A 23,052-nucleotide genomic window follows, 5' to 3' on the forward strand; every position below is an offset into this window, starting at 1 on the left:
CAGTAATTTTTACATGTGTGCTTTGTGGTTATCTTTGACACACATTAGAAGCATCAAAAAGCTGTATGTCAAGAGCAACAATATCATGATGTTGTGGATGCTGAGGTTTAAGTTAGGGGAATGCAAAGCATTTAGGTTTTCGTGTTTAGTAGTAGGGGCCAATGTTGTGCTATGGGGGGCAAGCCGGTAGTGGGAAATGGGTAGCTGCGAGGAAGGGAGTCAGGGGGGTGTTATGGTCATTGAGAGTGCTGTCAGCCTAGGTAGCAATGGCCTCACTGTTGTTGGATTTCAAGCAAAGTTATAAGATTTGTTTTGAAAGTACAGATGAAGGCCCTCTGTTGAAGCCTCGATCCTTATGGCTCTTTAGTAATGTACATGCAATGGATGGGATTGCAGAGTAATTCTGAGTCCAAATAATTGATCCAACTCAGGAAGATGGCAAAGAGTCTGTTTTATTAACAATTATCTAAAACAGGGAGGTTACCACAGACATCAACGGACGTTTGCTCAGTCTCTCAACAATGTTCTCATAAAAACATCCTTATTTGCAGAAAATACATCAGAGGTGATGCCATACTATGTGGCAAATAATAGAAAACCTATCAAGGGTTGTGATTGGCTATGGTAAATATCTAAATATACTTTCTATAGGGACTAGGATTGTGATTGGCTGCAACGTATCCCTACCGCTAAAACATGTCATCTTCACCACTATTAAGTACACAGTTTATCATTGGTCTTCAAACTATAAGGCCCTTCGTTATACAGCCCTCTACAATTGGCTGGCACTCTTGTGTCATGTCTGGAACATTTAGTTCACTTAGCAGAACCAGGTTCACAGGAGGTGGCTTTGACTTTATCACCCCACCCAATTAGCCCAACATCTCTCATCACCCATGCCTTCTGCCATGAAGATTATCCTTGAACTTGGCCTTGCAAAGTATCCTTGTCTGTGGCAATATATGGGAGTGCAGGCTCTGTTCCCTCATTGGCTCATGTGACAGGAGACGATTTGGTCCATTATTCAGCTTTTAAATGTCTTAAATGGATAAAACTTGGCACTATTTGTGTTCTTTCTTTGCACCTTAACAAGGGATGATTCATCCTTCGTACATTCACTGCTTTAAAAAATAGATAACCAACCTTGGCTGCTTCAGTTTTGACACCAGACCAGACAAACTCTCCAGATGCTTCCACAATCTCAGCTTATTCTTGCTGCGACACAATTCTCAGCCTTTCCTCTCCATGGGTCTGGCATACTAAATTCATGACACTGATGTTCAGCTTCTATTTAATGTTGGACTTGCCTGCAGTCTATTCACTATGTATAGGCAGCTTCTATGATGACTTAGTCTACTTGCATTTCAGCATCTGTACAATTGGTTTTATGTGGCACTTCACACACGTGGAATCTTCTTTTCGCATATGAAAGTTTACTCGATTCTTAACTTCGTCATCAGTTCTGTAAGTTCCATGCATTCTCTTCAGCCAGTTTTCTCGGGGCGTCATGCATGTTTCTTGTGATGTCACTAGCTTCTCTCTTTGTTCCTTTTCATATTCCTTGAGGGAGTTCCTCCCTCAGATTGTCGTCTCTTCTGGGATATATTTGATATGGTTTTCTCAGTGGGTAACCTCTTTCGAATATCAGCTGCAGTATTGGCACACTGCTGGTATCAAACACTGCGCAATCTCAGCCCTCCAACATATAGGAGTCGGTTGAGTTCATGTGAACGACAAACCCTCCTTCCCCCCAAAGAGGCCGTGAGGACCCCAGGCAGATGTGCTGAGCAGATGATAGCTGATTGGGTCAAGCTGCAGGGCCCTGAGGAAATAGGACTAGAATGCTGGGTCCAGGAAATAGAGCTAGCCAGTGCTTTTGAAGGTTGATTTTATGAGAGCAGGACATGCTGGTTAGCGGCACCAGGAGTTTTGCAAGGGGTAAATTGTAGATGGCGTACCATGGGGATGAATAAATAACCAAAGTCCTGGCCTAAGAGCAGTGCCCTGGACACTCCATAGGGTCGTATTGTGATTTGAGACAGGAGGAGCAGAGGTGAAGCCAATACATTTGGTTACATGATTAGAGGAACTGACCGTGCACGCCATCACATCTGGTATAATAAAAAGGTTATTGTATTACCAATCAGGGTTGACCTCATACTCTCACCTACTCTCTGATTGGACCTTGTTGGGGAGATGCACATCATTTGGGGGTCAAGATCCCTCCAGAAAATGAAATATCTGCATTGTTGTAATTAAGTTCTTTTTACAGGTGACCCAATAATCTCGCAGTACTGTTGATGACTATGTATAAGTAAATTTTTTAGGGGAATGTATTCAGATAAATGTAACCCATAGGGTAATGGACTATAAGGGACATTTAGATTTTTGAATAGGTGTTAGCCAATGGGGACCGTGGGATAATGTTGTAACTAAGCATAGTTTATGTTAATCAGCGGTTCTGCACTATAAAAGATGTAGCCCCGCTGGGCATTTTGAGGCCCATTTCAGTTCAGTTCGATGAGACTGTCTGACACATTTTGCATGCAATGAACCGTGTTTTCTTTGCAAAACTGTTGCACTGATTATTAGACCCCTTGTGGAGTTATTTTTTATCAACTGGGTTTTAGGTCTTTACCTACAATCTCTCCAAGCTCTTGTAAAGTCTTGTCAATTCCCAAGTCCCTCCTTTTATGTCTACTAAGTCCATTCTCCCCCACTTCCAATCTGGTTTCTGCTCCCATCACTCCACAGAGACTTCATAACTCTCTGTCTGGTACTCTCTTTTTTCTGCCCACTACGAGGGTCGGAATCGCCCATCGGCCACTCGGCCCATGGGCGGGCCAAAATCAATTTTATGCGGGTGACTCCCAGGGGGATGGTTTCTGCCCATGCCTAGGCCTGTTTGAGCAAGGCGAGCGAGAAGAAAAAAGAAAAGCACAAAAAAGCACCTGCAACTGCATGGAGTAGGGGGGCAGAGCAGCTCATTGTCACCATAAACTCTCTTTTGGCTCTGCCTCCACTACATCATCACGCTGCAGGATTGTCAGCGCTGGAGTGTTGTACCAGCTTGAGGACACAGTCAAAATGTGGCATGGGCTGCATGCTGCGGGGGTCAGTCTATAGGAAGAAGCTGCACTGCTCGCACTTGATGTGCAGGTTTTTGGTGCCCAGTTTGGTTTTGACACTGAGTGTTAAGAACTGGCGCCGGTCCGAGCTGTTACGGATGAGGAAGGTGCCTGTGCACTGGCTGCTCAGCAGCAGATTGGCCTGCCCACCCATGGCACTGCCCCAGTAAAAGCCGCTGTCCTGCAGCTTACACACGCACTGATCACCAGCTGGTACTCGCTCCTGGAAGGGAAGGTCTTGAGGGGCAGGGTGCAGTCAGGCGGGCGGCTCATTCCCGGGAACTTGCTGTGTGTCACCATTGTGCTGGGAGCCAGCGTGGGCCCCAGAGTGGTGGCGCTGGGCAGCCGAATCCAGATGCTCAGCAGGCAGCTGAAAGAGAGCGGCAAAGAGTTAGATTCCACATTCCTTCTCTCTTCTATCTCACTCTATCCTGCAAATTACTAACCTGGGTTGCCCAGTGCACAGAGGCCAACCACAACACTCCAATCACACGATTGCAGGGGCAGCCCCCTCACTAACCCCAGCCAGAGCATGAAATGCACATATTAACACACACTAGAACATAGCGCCCAATCCCAAGGTGTGCAGGTTGGCATTGTGACAGCACAGCAGGTTTAGGGCCTGGTAAACACAAACCCCCAAACACACAACTAACCATATAATTCCAGTCACACTGGAGACCATGAATCGTAATGTGCATGTTGTAGGAGGGCCGGGGGAAAGTAGACAAGGGTCAGGCAAGAGACTCCTCTCACATTCATTCTGACACTGCCTTTTACATGGTATGGTATTGGTATGGTATTTTTTATTTATATAGCGCCTACACACAAGCAAGTGTTTCAAAGCACTCAAGGAGTGCAAACAGAGATAACAAAGACCCCGACATTTAAACTGCACCGGCCCTCTTCATGTGGGGCAAGGACCACCAACAATAACTGTAAAAGAACTACAAGTCTCAGCCTGCAAAATATTGATTGTTTTAAAAAATAAACAGACATAAAGAGACAGACGTGACAGGGCCAGTGAAATGGGAACTGTTAAATAAATCACAATGCTTTTACTTAAACAGTTTCATTTTAGTATTGTCACGGAACAACCTTTAAATACATCTAACACAATGAAACTCAGAAACGTATAGCGCCTACAGATGTTTCATCCAGCAAGTGCAAGCCACATCCTCTGTTGTTGATGCCCCCCCTTGTTGATGCCAGCCATAGCAAGGGATCAGTGAAATCCTCAGCCTCATTTCATTGCATTCAGGCTCCAGAAGGGTTCAAAAGGAGGTCACAAATAAGCCAATCATGAAGATCCATTTGTTTCTTGTAGGTGCAAATCTGAATAGCTGAATTGGGACACCATCATTGGTATATAAACCAAACACCTTTCCACCATACCTCCAGCCATGTTTCCCTTATTGATTCTGGCTATCCCCCATTCACCTTTGTGGTGCACCCAGGACACCAGGACAGCAGGCCTTCTTAAGGGTGGCTGGCCTGCCTTTAGCCCACGACATCTTGAGGAGCCGGAGCTGCCATTGCATCATCTGGAGCCTGCTGCTGTCTGTTGGAGCTGCCATGGTCTGGATTCTGGAGCTGCTGACGCTGTCACCGTCACTATTGGTAAGCGGTATGCATTTTTCTTTTACTTTAGTTTTACTGTTCTGTTTCTATGCTTTTATTTTAAAAAGAAACTGCTCCAGAATGTTTTCGTTTTAAAATAAAAGTGTAGGAAGAAGTTGAAACTTGCACTTTCAGTGCACTGCACGGAACGTTTCCCGAAACAGCAGGCACATGTATTTTGGGGTTTGTATTGTGTATGTGAGTGGTGGGGGTGGCGGTGGTGATTGTGGGGAGTGGTGCCGGCCAGTAGGGAACATAGTTCCACTACTTCTTTTTGGACACTTCGACCACTGGTTGCTGGATGTTTCAAGTTCTGACAATACAAATTATGTTAGCCAAGCAGTCCAACTGGATGCATTGAAAAGAGCACTATTGAGTAGTTTGGTTTATTAACTTCCGATAAACTTTCAGTAAACAATTTTGATAAAACATCTTATGCATAGAGGAATTGTTTTCTGTCTTCCCAGGTGTTGTCATCAAATGGCCAGGTGCTCAAAGCACATGAGATATGGACAGTGTATGCTATGCTAAGTACTCAAATCATATGGCCCACCCCCTCTCTGCCACGCACACACAACCACACTCTCTCTCTGGCGGATCAGGGTGCCGGGGCAACACCGTTTTGCCTCAGGTTCCCCCTGGAGTTGTGGGGTGGCACAAGTCCGGAGGGTACAGGCATTAATGCCCCCTTCCATGTATTTGCACACCCATGGACACATTATGGCAAAACAAGACCAAAAACAGACCTGAAACATTCAGGTCTAAAATACATGTGACATACAAGAATGGCTAATTCTATAAAATAATGTGCACTAGGTGTGCAGTCATCAGTCCATGGTAGACTGCTCTGCACCCAGAGAGGATAGGACATTTAAACATCACAACAGTCATATGTAAACAAAAGTATCCATATGTTGGAGCGAACAAATGGCGCTGTATAAAATCTTGCGTGCTACAAACCATTTTTGAGCCTCCGCACGTAAAGTGTGCTGCAAAGCCATTTTGAAAAGTCGGCCACCCTATCGCAACGGGCAATTTATCCAGGTGTGAGTTTTTGGGATAGCATTTTCTGTAAAGCCGTGAATTAAACTGATTCACGGATGATGGTTTGAAGGCCACTTTTTTAAGCCGAGGGGTCGGACACTTTTTTGAGGCGAGGGGTGGGCCACTTTTTTGTGGGTATCGGGGCCTATTTCTTGTCCCAGTCCGACCCTGCCCACTATACAAAAAACTGTTCTCTTCTAATTGTTCTTGATTTGTCAGTCACCTTCAACACTGTTGACCAATCTCTTGTTCTTTCTTCTTATGGGTTTTGGGTCTGTCCTTCATTGGTTACAGTCCTATATGTCCAATCACACCTACTGTGTTTCTTGGGCTGACAAATCCTCTCTTACTTTTCCTCTCCACCACGGTGTACCTCAAAGTTAAGTAATCAGACTGCTTCTCATCTCCTTCTGCCCTTTTTCTCTTGCCTCAATCATCTCTTCTTTTGGGCTGTCCCATCACCTCTATGCTGCCGGCACCCAGTGTTGCTATGCTTTTCTTCTTTTTCCACCTCTATCCACACTACTTTAACTTCATGTTTTATGGCCATCATATCTGGGATGTCAGATCTCTTCCTCTTTCAAAATACTTTAAAGACCAAATGTTTTTTTCCGGCTTCTTCCTTTCCCCCTACCCTCTCCCGCCTGCATCTATTTCTTCTCCCTTCCCCTCTTCCTATTTCTCTTTCTGGTCGCAATTTTGACGTAAACTAAGAGTCCTCTCTTTCCTTCTCTCTCCATATGTCTTTGTCATTTTCTCATACTTTCAGGGGCCACCAATTCAACATTTGTAAAGAGAGGCCCTTTCTTACTTTCCAGGCATCTAAATTACTAATCTCTTTCTTGATCTTTTCTTACCTATTTTTACTATTCCAGGGCCCTCTTTGGCCTCCCTGCCCATCCTCTCGCCTTAGTCCTCTCAAGTCTATTTTTGACACCTCTTTTAGTCACCTCGGTTCCCTCTTTCCTTGGGATTCTATTTCTTCTGTTCTATCTTCTCTTAAATGGCTCACCTTTCACTCACTTCTTAAATTCCACTTACTTTGTATGGTCATAATCTTGCTCCCTTATCTTTCTTCCCTGGTGTCATTTTATTTTCCCTCTCGCACCCTTTGCCCTAAGTCTTTTTTTGTCCTAACGGGTCCTCACACACCTTTTGCCCAGTCACGCTTTTGCTAATTTTCTCTTTTGGCTGCTTCATTGGAACTCCCTCCTGCTCTGTCTCTGCTCTACTTCTTCATATCCTCTTTTTTTCGATCTGCCCTTAAAGCTCATATACTATAATTACATTTTGTTTTTTGATGTCATTCTTCTTTTAATTTGCAGTGTGTTTCTATAATATAGAATAGCATAGCACTTAATAAATACGAATAGAATACAAAATAAAATACAACCACCCCTACCAGCTCTACGGCCAACAATATCTGAGGCACCCGTTGCAGGCGCGGCAAGACCCTTGCAAGCCACATAGCCCATCTTTACAGCTATGCTGACTCAGCCACAGAAGGCCAGCAAGGCAGTACTGCAGCTACTCCCCCACAGACATAATTACAATAATTGCTAGTCCATGTCATTTTACAATATAGACATTTCATATGCTATGGTGCGTAGCTCCTGTCATTATGGGGTGCATGATGTAGCAGATATTTTCACACCTGTATAGACTTGCTGGCAATCCCTCTGTTCAACATTCCCACATTGACCATACTTTTCACCCCACTACTTAATGACATTTACTTGCCTAACAGCCATGCCATGTGTCTCCTGTGCATGGCCATGTAAACTGGCAGGATATGGTTGGAGAGGGTCATCGAGTCATGTGTTGATACTGAGAAGCATGCAAAACTGTGTGTAATGGTCCCTTTTCAGGTCAGTTGCAGGTTCAGTGTGTGCTGCTGTTTCTTGTCACAGTTCAACTGCTTAGTGGCATTGGGTGGCACCAACGGCACGTGATATGATATGATATGATATGATATATGATATGATATGATATGGCATTTGTAACGCGCCTATACACAAGTGTTTCAAGGCGCGACGAGGCAGGGAGGGGGGAACAAGGGGAAGACAGACAATGATCCTACTAGGCCAGGTGTCATTCAGATCGTGCAAGTGCAGGGGTAGGAGGAAGGGAGAAAGTGCAAGGGGAGGGGTGGGGGGGAAGTGCAGTACAAAGTAAGTAGAATAAAAATAAATAAATACATAGGGCCAGCTGGTGGCAAATGCAAGGTAAGTGCAAACAAGTGCTGAGAGGGGGGGGGGGGCTGTAGGGATACAGAGACAGTCCCTCAGTGCAGGTGTTGCCAGGGAGGCAGTGCAAGTGGAGAGTGGCTGGGCCCAGGACCGAGGTCGGTGAGAGTGGCCCAGTTGCAGATTCAGAGCAGTTTCAGTGAAGAATTTAGCAGGGGAGAGGGAGCGAGAAAGCAGAAGCAAAGAGGAAGGTTTTGAGGAGCTTCCGGAACCGGAGATGGTTCTCCTCAAGTTTCAGGGAGGCAGGAAGGCTGTTCCAGGGGGAGGCCCCTGCCGCGGAGAGAGATCTACCCCCAGCTCGTTGCTTCGAGAAGCGGCTGCCCCTGAGGGAGTTGGAGACGGATGAGCGAAGGGCTCGGGAAGGAAGATATTTAGGAAGACAGAGTTGAAGGTATTTAGGCCCCAGGCCCCAGAAGGCCTTGTGGACAATGCTGAGGGTTTTGAACTTTATCCTCGCAGCCACTGGGAGCCAGTGTACAGATTTCAGTCCTGGAGAGATACGGTCCCTGGGCTTGAGGCCAAGGACAAGTCTCGCAGTTCTGTTCTGGATGAGTTGCAGAGGGCGGAGAGTGGAGGCAGGCAGATTAAGATAGAGGCTGTTACAGTAGTCCAGCTTCGAGAGAACGAGGGATGGGGAGACAGTGAGCTTCTGGGGGAAGGAGAGGAAGGGAAGAATACCTCTGAGGAGGTGCAGTTGGTAGTGTGACTTCTTAGAGACGTCAGATATATGAGGAGAGAAGGAGGGTGTGGAGTCGAAGATGACCCCAAGGTTTTTTGCCTTGCAGGTAGGAGCAGGAAGAGGGCCAAGAGAGGCTGGCCAGAGGGCTGCAGGGAAGGAGGGAGTGGGTGTGCCGATGAGTAGAATCTCAGTCTTACTGGCATTAAGGCAGAGGTCATTGGCAGCACACCATTCCTGGATAGCGGACAGACAGTCAGAGATGAGGGAAGGAGAGGAGGAGGCCGAGGGTAGCCTGAAAATTAGCTGGGTATCGTCCGCATAGCACTGAAAGTTGGGGCAGAGAGCGGCGATGCGGTGGGCAAGGAGTGCAGATACTGGTTGAACAGCCAGGGAGAGAGATTAGATCCCTGGGGGACACCACAGGTGGAGAAAAAGATGTCAGAGAGGAAGGACCCCAGTTGGACCTGGGAGGGTGGATTGGAAAGGAAAGAGGTCAGCCACGCCAGAGCCTGACCAGTGATACCCAGGTTATCACGGAGACGGTTGAGCAGGATGGCATGGTTGACAGTGTCAAAGGCAGAAGAGAGATCGAGCAGAATGAGAACACACAGAGTGTTGGAGTCGAGGTTCAAGAGCAGGTCCTCACGGATGTTCAGGAGAGCAGTTTCCGTGCTTCTGGCAGCTCTGAAGCCAGATTGATGGTCATGAAGACTACCAACAGATTCAGCATGGAGGTTAACCTGGGAGATGGCCAGTTTCTCCAGGAGGTTGCCCAGGAAGGGAGTGATGGAGATTGGGCGATAGTTAGCCTGGCAGGAGGGGTCGGAAGAGGGTTTCTTAAGAAGAGGGTGCACAAGGGAGTGCTTGAGGGGGGAAGGGAAGACTCCAGAGGCGAAGGAGTGGTTGCAAAAGTCAGCCAGGGCAGGAGCCAGGGAGTCGATGTGGTCCTTGATAGTTTTGGAGGAACAGGGGTGAACCTGTTTAGACGAGACTTTCATAGATCGGACTTGTCTGGAAACATCGTCAGCAGAAAAAGGGGGAAAGGCAGAGAAGGAGGGAGGAGGGGTGGCTGCAGCAGGGCCAGGGGAAGAGCCGGAAGAGAGGGAGGGAGGTGATAGGAGGAGAGTGAGGACAGGATGTCCTGAGTTTTAGAGATGAAGTGAGAGGCCAGTGCAGTGCAGAGGGCCTGGGAGGGGACAGGAGAGGTAGAGACTGCAGCAGGGTTGGCAAGCTCCTTGCAGATTGTAAAGAGTTCGGCCGAGTTGTTAGATGCCGCAGAGATGCAGGCTTGGATAAGGGCTCCCTTCTTGGTGAGAACGGAGAGACGGTATTGCCTTTGGAGCAGGCGGCAGGCAATTTTGTCAGAGGATGAAAATGAAGCACGCCATTTCCTCCCCAGTCCAGCGCCAGTGATTACGGTCAATGTTTTAGAAACAAAATGTACTGGTGTTGCTTGATTCAGGGTTTGGTTTCAGGCCTATATTTGCTGTGGCATGGCAGTGGGATATTAGGACATGATTGAGGACTTAACAAAATGTGGATTGTGATTACTGGATGTTTTCTCACTATGCCAAACTCATAATCAGAGCCGTACTATAACTTCCCAGTGGGATGGAGATGAGAGCTGCAGGGAGGAAAAGCTTTCCATAGCCAATGCCTTTGCTCAAGGCGTGAAGACTGCAGCATGAATCCGTAAGTGCAGGCTGAAGGTGGGGGTGCAGCACACCATGCCCATGTGTTAATGGCATTTTCATCTGTAAAACATTGTGTTCATTGTTTGAAGCAGATGGTGTTCAGGTCGCTTTGAATTGTTATAGCGGAAGCAGTGAGCACAATGCTAAGGAGAAGGAATTCTTCTTAGAAGACGCCATTCTGCAGAAGGGTCAGGCTACATCTCACTGTTTTTGTATTTGAGAGCTGCATATCCAAATTTTAAGATATCATGGGATCTCCATCCTGCGTGGATGGCCATCATTTGGAGGGAACTTTATGTCGAGACGGATATTCTAAATGTGATGTTCACTTCCAATGGGAAAAACCTAAGGGTTTTGGAACAATAGTTCCGTTGGGACCTATTTGGCACCATCATGGGATTCTTCCTCTTTATCTTCTTCTAATAACAATAATAATAATAATAATAATAATGAATATTATTAATAGTATTGAATCAAAAACAATCATACAGATATAATTAATATTAATAACAATACCTAGCTCACAGATAACAGAACTGATTTGCATACAGTCTGCATACTTGGCTCAGAGGATAGCTCAGCAGCAACGTGCTCGCCTTGAAAGCAGGACGACACGGAGCAACACAGGTTCCATCCCCGGGTCACGCTTAGAAACGTCTAGGTTTTAAGCTCGTTATAAACAACCTATCATAGCATACAGAATTTGATGGCAAAAGGGCCAGTATCAGCTCCGTCACAGAAACTGTTGGGCCTTCAAAGACAGAGATGAACAGGACAACTCACCCAACAAGGAGGCTTATGACAGCGAAATGCAGAGGTGAATATTACAGATCATGTGGTGCAGCTCAGCGAGCATATCCATACTTTGGTGCCAGCTGCTTCTCATCTTATGCCTTGCAGCCCTTCACAGAGATTCCTGGCCGCACCTGTGAGCTATCTGTAAATCAGTTTCTGCGAGAAGGAAAATGTTTTTTTCCCCTGATCGCAAATCGGTGCAATATGAAAAGCCCCGAAGCAATGCGTGTGAATCATCTGCGACATTGTGACCACCTGAGGCAAAATGAGCTGGGAATGTGGAACTGTAGGACGCACCCTCAGTTTCCCATTTTGTTTTCTCTAAAAAGGAAGAGAGAAAGTAATTGTGGCTTCTTTCACATTCTTGGGTGTGGATATAAATGAATCACAGCTATCAAATCGAAAATATTGCAAATGTATTGGTACAGTTCAAAAACAAAAAAAGCAAACATAGAAAACATGTAATGTCGAAGCTAACATCACACTATGACACGGATTCTCAAAAAGGTTGCAATTGTATTTGCATGTTTCCGATGCCTTTTCGCTTGCATATGTACCATGCTCGAGGCTGTTGCATGGGACTAGAGTGATCATGGGGGCATGGGGCCTCCACGTACTCATTGCCTTGGGCCCCAGAGAGAAATGTACTAGGGATCCTCCCAGGCTCCCCGGACCAACATATAGGGCCTCACTACGAGTTTGGAGGCAATGGCTGCCTCCAAACTCGGGTCTGGGTTCCTTGAATGAGGAATTACCGGGCCATTCCAACCTTAGTGGACCCGGTAATTCCTAATTCAATGTACTCACCCCCAAAGGGCTCAATGGGAATGGGGAGGGAGCTAACAACGGGCCCGTAAATAACGGGCCCGCGGTTATCTCCCTGGTCCCCTTGCCGGAGCCGCAAAGGACGCCTGGTCTGACCAGACGTCCAGAGCGAGTCCCGCAAGGGAACCTCGTAATAGGGCAGAATGGATTTAATGGCACCGGCACCATTACCAGCGCTGTTAAACCCATTCTGCCAGGGTCGTAATGAGGCCCATAGCCTTGTGCACTCTCCACAGCAGTGCGTCCCCAACTACCTTGGCCAGCACAGAGATAAGTTACATCATGGGCCACAAGGCACAACACCAGTGTTGGGAGGCAGATAGTTATGTCATCCATATACTGCACCTCCCCCGGATCAATACTACACAGGTAAGAAACGTTTCTCACTAAGGAAACCCTACAGCCCATATCCCAGGCAGGTACAAGAGGAAAAGGACATGATTTAAAGCTTGAGATGGCAAGAATAAACAAACTCTGAAACAATAGATTATTAGACACATGTGCAATCAACATGAAGAATGTAAATACGAGGTAATATTTGCAATATTATGCATTTATATATGAAGAATATCAACATGGCAATCATAAAGACATGAAGAATACTAACATAAGTAATATATAAACTGAATGCAAAATAAAGGATACATGAATATCACTCACTGACATAGAAATGTGAGAGTAAAGGGCAGTCATCTTTTCTAAAATGGAAGCACAAGCACACTTCTAAGTAAATGAAAGGCCTTAAGCCTTCACGAGAACCCAAAATGCTGAAATTACAAAATACAGATCTGTGCAGAGCTCAGATGGTAGCTAGCAACCCAAGCCAAGGTTACTGAGAACTTAGGGCAGGTCCGAACATTGCAGTGAAAGCACAAGATAACGATTCCCAAAACACAAGCCATTTATTCATAGATTAATTAAAAAGACAACCAGCCTTTGTAAGTCAGATACAGGAGAACAAGGAGCCAAAGGACTCCATGAAGAATAACCCAAGAGTGTCCTCACTGGTAAAAGGAACCAGGACCCACACACTTATATTAGTTAAAATCACAATAAATGCAAGGTAAAATAATTCCAAACACACATGACCAATAATTGAAGAACACTGTCTATTTATTAGTAACAAACATAGATAGGACACCTGCCTCACTCCTCGCGCATATTCCCAGACACAAGGTGCCGCACAAGGTCAAATACAAAGAAATTACTCAAGCTGATGGCCTAGGAATAGGAGACAGTATCTTCTTTTGAAGGGAAAGCAGTCCATGGGCCTCTCTCCCACTACTCCTCTCTCGCTCATGTCTTGAGGACTTGTCAGTTTTCCAAGGTTGGTCAATAGAAAGGCTGCCAATCAAAACCTCCAATGTTAGTCCACCCAGTATGTACATCTTAACACCAGGACATGTTAACTGATGATTCGTCACCAAGAGTCCATGTGTTTTACTTGATAGTTAGACCTTTATGGAATGAAGTGTGTCACCCAGCGACCAATAGGCCGTGCACATGTTCACACTCTCATGAGCTGTCAGTGTCCTGAAGAGTTGTACCAAAGTGCAGTAAGACACAATTGCAGTCAGCTCATAACAAATGAGTATTCTATCATATCAGTTAGTGAAGCTGTGATGCAGTCTATTAACTGAGTGATAGCACCTCCCAACTTTAGAAACCATACAAATGTTACCCAAGCACCTTTCATTACACACACCAATCACAACTGAACACACTTGTGTGATTCCGGAACACAGACCTGGCCTTAGACCTATGTAAAAGTAGAGCAGGATGTCTAGCATTGTGTGAGTCAAGAGTTTGGAGAGAGGAGATTGGAGCATGTAAGTGTGGAGAAGATAGAAAGTGAAGGGAGAGCAAAACTGGAGTAGGAGAGGGTGAAAGAGCAGGGAAGATGTAGGGAGGAGCTGAGCCAATATATGTATAGCATTGTGATAGTCAGGAATTTAGAGAGAGTACTTTGGTGCAGTGAAGGTGATTGGAAAAGGAGGAACAAGTGGGCAGAGAGAGGAGAAAAGAGAATAGTGAGATTAGTGAAGGAGTGAGAAAGGGGAGCGAAGTTGCAGAGTGGAACAAAGCTGGTAGAGAAGAGTGGAGTTGATAGAGGGAAGAGTGGAGCAAGGTGAAAGAAGAGTGAATAGGATGAGAGGAATGAAATTGGGAAAGGACACACAGTAAAGGTGGGGGAGGCATGGGTAGGAGAGGCAAGAGTTCAAATGAGTTCAAATGAATGAGAAAAGAGTGGAGATCAGAAGATGAATAAAAGAGAGGCTGACAGAGATTCAGTTGAGAGAATGGAGGAAAACTGAGGTTTAGCTATGTGTTGCATCGAACAGGCAGCAGGCGTGCAAGAGAAAAGAGGTGATGAGGTGATGTGAAGAGAAAGTGGGGGCAAAACAGATAAGGAATTCAGCAATTTTGTCACACAGTAGTGAAGAGGAGTCAGATTGCAGCTGAAGGCTTGGAAGAGGAAGCATTTGAGGCAGGTAACCACCAAAACAAAAGGTAGGAAACAGTTGTGAACATCGCGTCCAACACAAGTAAAAGAGCTTAACCCCACATCCATATGACCCAAGGTACGAGTGGTGGTACTGCCAAGTAGTCTGGAAATCCAAACGGTTCAAGGCAACAAACTGACCAGAACAAACAGGTGTCATGAAATAAGTGTGAGCATGTAAAGTAAATATGAAAAGTGACAGACCTTTTAGAAATCCTCAGAGTGGCAATGGTGAACACGTTGCTCCCAAAGTGAAAAATGTTAAGCAGTTAGAAAGGACGACAGCTCCCCTCCAATCCTTCCACCCACCTCAGAATGGTGGTGCTGGAAACTGAAGAGGAGAAAGTCAGCTAGCCACTCCAGTGTTTGCCACAGGTCAGATTTGAGCCTTCAGTATTCCACAGACACCACATGATATTTCATACCAATTTGCTATATTTCACTGGGGCATAGTTTATGTCCCCCTCAGTGTATGCATGCAGCCATAGCACAGTTGATCAAAACTGTTGTTGCCAGAAACCAGTCTACTTGGCTCTCTGAAATCTGTTAAAACCTTCAGTGTGAGTTAATTTGCAAACATGCAACTCACTTCTTTAGACTCCACCACACTTTGCTACGGACATAAGCGCATGCAGTTGTAGCAGGAGCTCAGAACGTGTTGTTGCCAAGAACCTTACAGCCAGGAGTGCAAACAAAGTATTCCATTTACATGCAAGACCATACCTAACATTTTCCTACACTTAGCCGAGGGCATAGTTTAAGTGCCCCCCAACGAGGGCATGCAGCCATATCACAGGTGAGCAGAATGCATGAATGTTAGAAATCAGAAAAATATTCAACTTTGCTGAAAGAGCTCAGTTGTTCCTTCAGTATGAGTTAATGCTTCAATCATGCTCAAACCCAGAGTATAAACAAAGTGTTCCACAGGCACCACAAGACACTTCCAAACAAAAAGGCAACCAGTACCTATGCAACAGAAAAAATAAAGCATTTTTCACAATCATACTGCACAAGCGCTTACAAATCTGATGAGGTCTTCAAAATCTGCAAGGAACTCAGGAAGCCATCACAATGCTGGTCTACAATTGCCACATCCTGAAGTGTGCCAGGAAAGTGTGTTCTGCTGTGGCTAATCATTTGTTTCCTGCAGGAGGACAATCACAGCTGCACCCGCGGCTTGCATAAACTGTTACATCGCACAGAGTTCGGTACATAAATGTGTTAGGAAAGTGTGGTCTGCTGTGGCTAATCATTTGTTTACTGGAGGAGGACAATCACTGCTGCACCCGCAGCTTGCAAAAACAGAGACACCACTCGGAACGCAGGGCGAAAGTGTTCTGGGAAATTGTGGTTTGCTGTGGTCAGCAGGGTGAAACAAGGCGTGGAAAGCTGAAGGTTTGTTCATTCTTTCTATCAACATAAATGTACTGGTAAGAGCATTTTATCTGTGACTTTACTAGTGTGACCACATCTGGACCTGTGCACTATGGCTACTCCCTCAATGATTAAATATAATTTAAGGAGTACTAATATGTAGATGCATTCTGTCCTTAATAATCTTATTGAGGATCATGAAGAAAGAACTTCGACAGACACTATTAGTGAGGAACAGCAGCGGCAAACTGAATCTGTAATTCCCTCCCTGCAAACTTCCCCAAGTAATTCTGCTATAGCAATAGGGAGCGGTACGCAGGGCAAGATCACCCAATTTCTTCAACCAAATATTAAGTAGTAATACCACCATTACATCTATTTCTCACATGGACTGAATTGTTTTTGATGAGTTCTTCTTGTGAATTTGTCAAGTGCAGGTGAATAATCTTATACTAATATGCATAATCAAATAAATAAGGCTAATAATGTTTCCACTCGCAAGCACAGGTGTCTTTTGCCCCTGAGCATTTACACTTTAAACATGATAATCATTTCAAAACCCTGGGTACTATCATTGAAAGTCATAGTATTAATAATGAACCCCGATTGGATAAATTAGGACCTTATTCAATGTTGACCCTTCATCTTGCTCTGCAATCCATGGTTAGATTGTGTGACAACATAAAAGATTAGGTCCAAATGAATTCAACCTTATTATTCTCATTTGTAAAAAAGGTAAATGCTAATAATTGTCTTTGCTTGAGATATGATAACAGGTCTATTTTTTAATGAATTCTATTTGGAAACATTGGAGGTAATTAGGTCTCATCAATCTTCGCCCACTCAGTGCTTGATCTCTATAAATAAAATAGATAGGCATGAAATGTATAGGTAAGAAAGGGTGAGTGTGACACCAGATCTTTTTCCATGTTCTAACTTGGACAATCAGGATCTTGGTATTGATACAGAGACTCAAAATAATTCTAATGGTTACCAATAGTCATTATCAAATAACCGAGCTGGGAGGAATACAAATAAGAATCCTGCAAAATCCAAAGAAAACTGAAGAAATTAGCTCCAAAGAAATTGAATAGAAAGTGTCCCTCAAAAAAGTTCCTAAGGAATATTTCCTTGGTTGATCAAGTTATTGATTTGATCTCTCAAACTACTCCATTAGATGAATTCATTGAGCTGATCTCTGACCACATGACGTCAAAATACAGAGTATGTTCTAATATTAAAATGACTAAAACAATAAAAAAATGGCAATACCTCTAAGCGGAACACACACAAATAATCACCAAATGTGTACTGCCCAATTCACAAACCCTACCTCATGGATCTCTTTGCCTTACGATCACACACTATAGGATGATTATGTTCCAAAAACAAACGTTTGCAAGGAGGGAGTAACAAAGAAATGAAAGTATTAACAATTGTCCTTGAAATGAAGAGGATGATCTCCTGTTCACAATCAACAAGGATCATGAAACTATACAAGAACAAAGGTTGCCTCAATCCTTAATGTCTGATATGAAGACATTTAATGACAAAATTAGTGGCTTTGACAATATTAGACAAATAAATGATAGTAATTTATTAAATCACTCAGAATTGATACAAATATTTGTAATGATACCAGCACTTCGCCTCTTTCTCTTGAGAGTTATTGACTTAGTTCAAATACCCGAAGTGGGAAATGACGGAAAAGTAGTGCACTTAAAAAAAAAATGTTGCTCACATGGTATGGGAACAAATAGATAATCTAAGATCAATGGAATTTGACATATTTAATTTGAACATTTCTACACAAATACAGAATGTTCTGAAAAATAGATTGGGCACTACTGTGTCAATCAACTGTTCCCGTTAAAAATGAAATAAATGTGACAATAATGAATTCCAGAACGTTGATGAACCCTATGGAAGATACTGCAGATTTGCGGGATCAGGATGATTGTACATGGCTTCCCGCTTTTCTCTCTAAAACTGTAAGTGCAATGGAACTATACATTGTCTAAGCTCTAAAGCTGTAAATATTTAATCATGGAATAGTTGTGTCTACAAGAACATTCAGAATTCTATGTTTCAAAAACAAACATTTTAAAATATTGATATCATCATGCTTCTAGAGACTATCCTAACTGAATCTGTGTGTATGTGTGGGTATAGAACCCTTAGTAGAGAGGCAAAAAAGGTATTGGAGGAAGACAGGCTGGAGTCCTGAAGACAGCTATTGATTTAAATTTAGATATCATACCAGTTTTAACAGACATAGTGAGTGATGCTATTTTGGTGGTTAGCCTACATTTGGTAGGTAAAAAGTATCCCGTGGAAATTGTATTAGTGAATATTTATTTGAATCCCAAAATCTTTAATAAATATGCATACTTTATTTGATGACCAAGATGAGATGTTATCTACTTGGCTATGAATGGACACGAAAAAAAAACATAGTGGTAGTGGGAGAGTTTAATAATCTTGTTCAGGCAATTCTATAATAATAATATTGAAAGAGCAAACACATTTACCTAATATTGGAATCCCAGCAGTAAGTCTGGAGGCGAATCCTGGGTAAGTTTTACGGAATTTTGTGGGCTAGGGCTATTATTGCCTGACCATAACCCACTACCCACTAAGACCATCTCATGGGAAAGAGGGAAAGTTTTTCATGGATTGACCATGTGTTTGTCTCAATTAATTTACTTGCAAGATGCTCTTCCTTAAATATGCACTGTAATGGTTTGGGTGACTATTCTACAATCCTTTTCAAGATTGAATATTCATTTCCAGTGCTGTTTCAACAACCTATGCTGGTGTTTATTACTCCTTCTAATAGGGGGACAGTGAGGGGACTAATATAAGGTGGAACTATGTACTTAGTCGTACATTTTCTCCACTAATACACTGTTACACCCCGACATTCGCCTCATCACACTTCCCGGTGACTGCCCCATGCCCCTCCGGTCTCCCGCGTTAACAAGGACAGTTGGGGAGCTCTTTGTAAAGCCAGAAAGAGGAACAAGAAAGTGGTTGCTCTTCATAAGGGGCTACGGCGCTGTCATGCAGTTTTGTTTAATATGAAAATGGCGGCACTTGCAGGATGGCCCTTAATACCATCTAAAACGAAGTTAGGGACCTTTGACAATTGCTGCCAGCTTACTAAATCAGTGAGACACTATGGGTTGTTTGTGTCTATTCACAACTTTGAGAATACGATCAACTACAGCTGTTGTCACAAAAATAATTATAATTCCTAACCCATCTTTACATGAAGTCAGGGTCCTTTTAAAAATGGCTACCACTGAGCTATACAGCAGTGAGGTGCCATGGGTCACCAGATCTGAACCGTATGTGTGTAAATTAATTACAGTGAGGATTTAAGAGTTGTTTATGTCTAATCACAACTTTGTGAATGTGATATGGACCATCAAAAACTACTGTGCCAAATACCTAACTATAGAATTTGAACCTGTCTTTATATGATGTCAGGGACCTTTTTCAATGGCCGACATACAAGAGTTAGGTGCCATGGGTGACTAGAGTCGACTCATACATGTGTAAGCATGATATGGACCATCACAGATGGCCACAGCAACAATAATAACTATAGAATCTTAGTCTGTCTTTCATGACAGTAAATGCTGTCATACATGGTTGCTGCTGAGTGAAATCATGCAGCAGGAAGACTTTATCCATGACAAGTTGAGACCAGTAATATATTATTGGTTACTTAGTGGGGAAATACCTTATCCAGGGAATTACTTCAACATAGAGGGATTCTAGACCCTAATAGAGTTGATTCATAACAGTGTACGTTAAGCCATATGTCGAGCAGGACATTACAAGGTTGCTGTATCTAGCAAACAGTGTAGGGTGAGAGATTGCAGATGCACCATGTATTTGAATTGAAGGGATGGTGTCTGCCGCGCACCCGAGGTTTGGTGATGCGTGACATATTTGAATTAGTGTGATGAGAAAAAGTATAGCAATTGGTTGAAACTTAGAAGAAGGGGGAAATATTCAGAGACATTAGTATGTGGGAGCCAGATGGCTCTGGAAGGATACAAAATAGGACACATTTATCCTTATTTGTAGAAAAAGAGAAATTGAAGGTGTAATTGTGATGCATCCAATTGGGATAAGTACATATCAGGAATACAAAGAAAAAGGGCTGACCATTAAATTGAACTTGAATCAATCTAAATAGGCAGTGAGTTCTAGAACAGTAATGAAGATGGGTGTTTACATTTCTGTTATAGGAAAAGCGTGCACTAGTAGTACAATCTGAGCCCGAGCGAAGCAGGAGTCCTTGAGAAGTGTTGAGAGGTAAAACACTTTTGCAAGCATTGATTGTGTATCAAAAACACAGGAACCCAGAGCTGGGAGATTTATACGCGATATTTGTCCTGATGAAGGCAGAGAAAATGAAAGAATAGGGGCTCATGAGGCCGAAACACTATGGTGTTCTTTCAGACAGTGTTCTTTGTATACATTGTATAATTAGCAGAATTGTAAGGCATAAGGTGTACTAGGATTGTCCCTGACAAATCAAGCATGGTAATGTTGATCAGCAGATATATTTGTTGTCTATCTAATTCCTGTGTCTCCAAAATTGTGTGGGGAGATATGAAAAAATGTTGAAACTGTGCTTGCTTTTCAAATGTATATGTATTGTTGTCTAATATATTAGATTTTGAATATATGTTTTTAACAAATGAATTGAATTAATAAAGAAGAATATATATCTGTACAATTAAATGAATATAGGAGTGAGATCCATACTTTAGGTGATCTATCTAGAAAATCCGTTGAGGGCACAGTAGGGAAAAACATAGGTTTAGCCATATCCTTACCCAATTGTATTATGAGGCATGAATTAGGATTATTCTCAATGGATACAGACATCATTTAGAAAAAACTCAATTTGTACGCTAAAATATTGAACCCACATGAGAATTCTTTCTTTGTTGATTTTAAGAAGGCTTTAAAAGATATATGATTCCCTCCTTAACAACCTATGCATGGTATTTGAACATGATATTGAGTGAAACAGGTTGACATTTGGAGGAATTAATCAACAATCCCACTTATGTCAAGAAGAAAGTATACAAGAACGATTGGAGAGTAACTGAAGAACAACTTAACTTGTATTGCTTATATCAGAAGTATTGTACATTTTCTTAGAGGAGAACCAAGCTATCCAGGTATATGTACCTATTTCGGTGCAATATTGCTAGGGATTATAATTTGAGATTGAAGCTAAACTAGGCGCCTACCTTGGAATACTTAGGGCCCAGAATGTATATAATCAAAGAAGAAAGAATATGTAGGTTATGTGGGCACAAGTCAATGGGCCTCATTATGGGTTTGCCGGTATTCCGCCGGTAAATCCAGTGGGATACCAGCAAATGGTAATACTGTTACTGGCTTGTGATCTGCCAGAATTACCAGTAGATTACAGGTGCTGGCACCTTATATGTTCATTGCCATTCCATGGAGTCCAAAGGACTCCATGGGAGGATTGTGGATATTACCAGCACTGGTAATACTGGTGCCAGGAATACCAGCTGTTTTTTGTCAGTGGGATGGCTGACTTACCTCCAGCTCTTGACTGGTGGTAATTCAGACCCCCCCCACCAACAAACATGTGGTATACCATTTTGGAAGCGTGCAAATAAATAAAATTACAGGCACGTTAATTCCGGACTGACATACTTGTAATAAGGAAATGTATGAAACTATAAAACACCTTGTTATAATTTGTCCTCAAACCTTACATTTAAGCACAAGCACTTTAAGAGATTTTTGGAATGCATTTTTACTGAAGCAGGGGAAAGACTGTGGATCCAATTGATGAAGGGAGAATGTACCTCTATGATGATTGCAATTTATGGATTTTTAAAACAATTATATGAATTAAAGTAGATTTTTAGAATTTCTCTATTTACTATGTCATGTATTCTTATTTGAATTTTAGAAATACATTCATAGGAATTGTATATGATTGGCATGTTGTAAATTAACTGATAATTTGTTTGAGTAAGGTTTTATTTAAGAACCATATCACAATATAAAATAAAACACAAATGCCAAATCCCAGAAACTGTCTGACAATCTGGGAACTTTTATCCCAGATTCTTTTAAAGAACTATTCATCAACATTGTGACCCATCTTAGGTTTCATAGACCCCTCATTAACATCCGTTGCAATCGCACCCTGCAAAACATCATGTTCATGTCCCTTTGGGGAGACCTCATTAAGAAAGTATGTATAATGAATTCCTCCTCAGACCAACACCACCCTTATCCCTCACTACCTTCAAAGAAAATATTATCACTTTAGTACCAGTTCTTCCGACGTTTATGAACAATTCCTTCATTCACAGTAAAATTACACAGGGACTCAAAAAGGCAGCTATATCATCCTTGTAAAGAAATATCAGCTGAACTGACTAGACTAGATCCAGGAGAAAGTGACTGAATAACAACTCATGGTATACAGCAAACCAACTGGTCCAAATGGGCTCCTTCCTCTCCGACATCTTTTTCTCCACCTGTGGTGTCCCCCAGGGATCCAACCTCTCTCCCTGGCTTTTCAACCAGTATCTGGCACTCCTTGCCCACCGCATCGCCGCTCTCTGCCCCCACTTCCAGTGCTATGCGGACGATACCCAGCTCATTTTCAGGCTACCCTCGGCCTCCTCCTCTTCTTCCCTCATCTCCGACTGTCTGTCTGCTATCCAGGAATGGTGTGCCGCCAATGACCTCTGCCTTAACGCCAGTAAGACTGAGATTCTACTCATCGGCACACCCACTCCCTCCTTCCCTGCAGCTCTCTGGCCGGCCTCCCTTGGCCCCCTTCCTGCTCCTACCTGCAAGGCTAAAAACCTTGGGGTCATCTTCGACTCCACACTCTCCTTCTCTCCTCATATATCTGACGTCTCTAAGAAGTCACACTACCAGCTGCACCTCCTCAGAGGTATTCTTCCCTTCCTCTCCTTCCCCCAGAAGCTCACTGTCTCCCGAGCCCTGGTTCTCTCAAGGCTGGACTACTGTAACAGCCTCTATCTTAATCTGCCTGCCTCCACTCTCCGCCCTCTGCAACTTATCCAGAACAGAACTGCGAGACTTGGCCTCAAGC

The sequence above is a fragment of the Ambystoma mexicanum genome, chromosome 12 (genome assembly GCF_040938575.1).
Source record: "Ambystoma mexicanum isolate Mex_15411 chromosome 12, UKY_AmexF1_1, whole genome shotgun sequence".
Lineage (NCBI taxonomy): Eukaryota > Metazoa > Chordata > Amphibia > Caudata > Ambystomatidae > Ambystoma > Ambystoma mexicanum.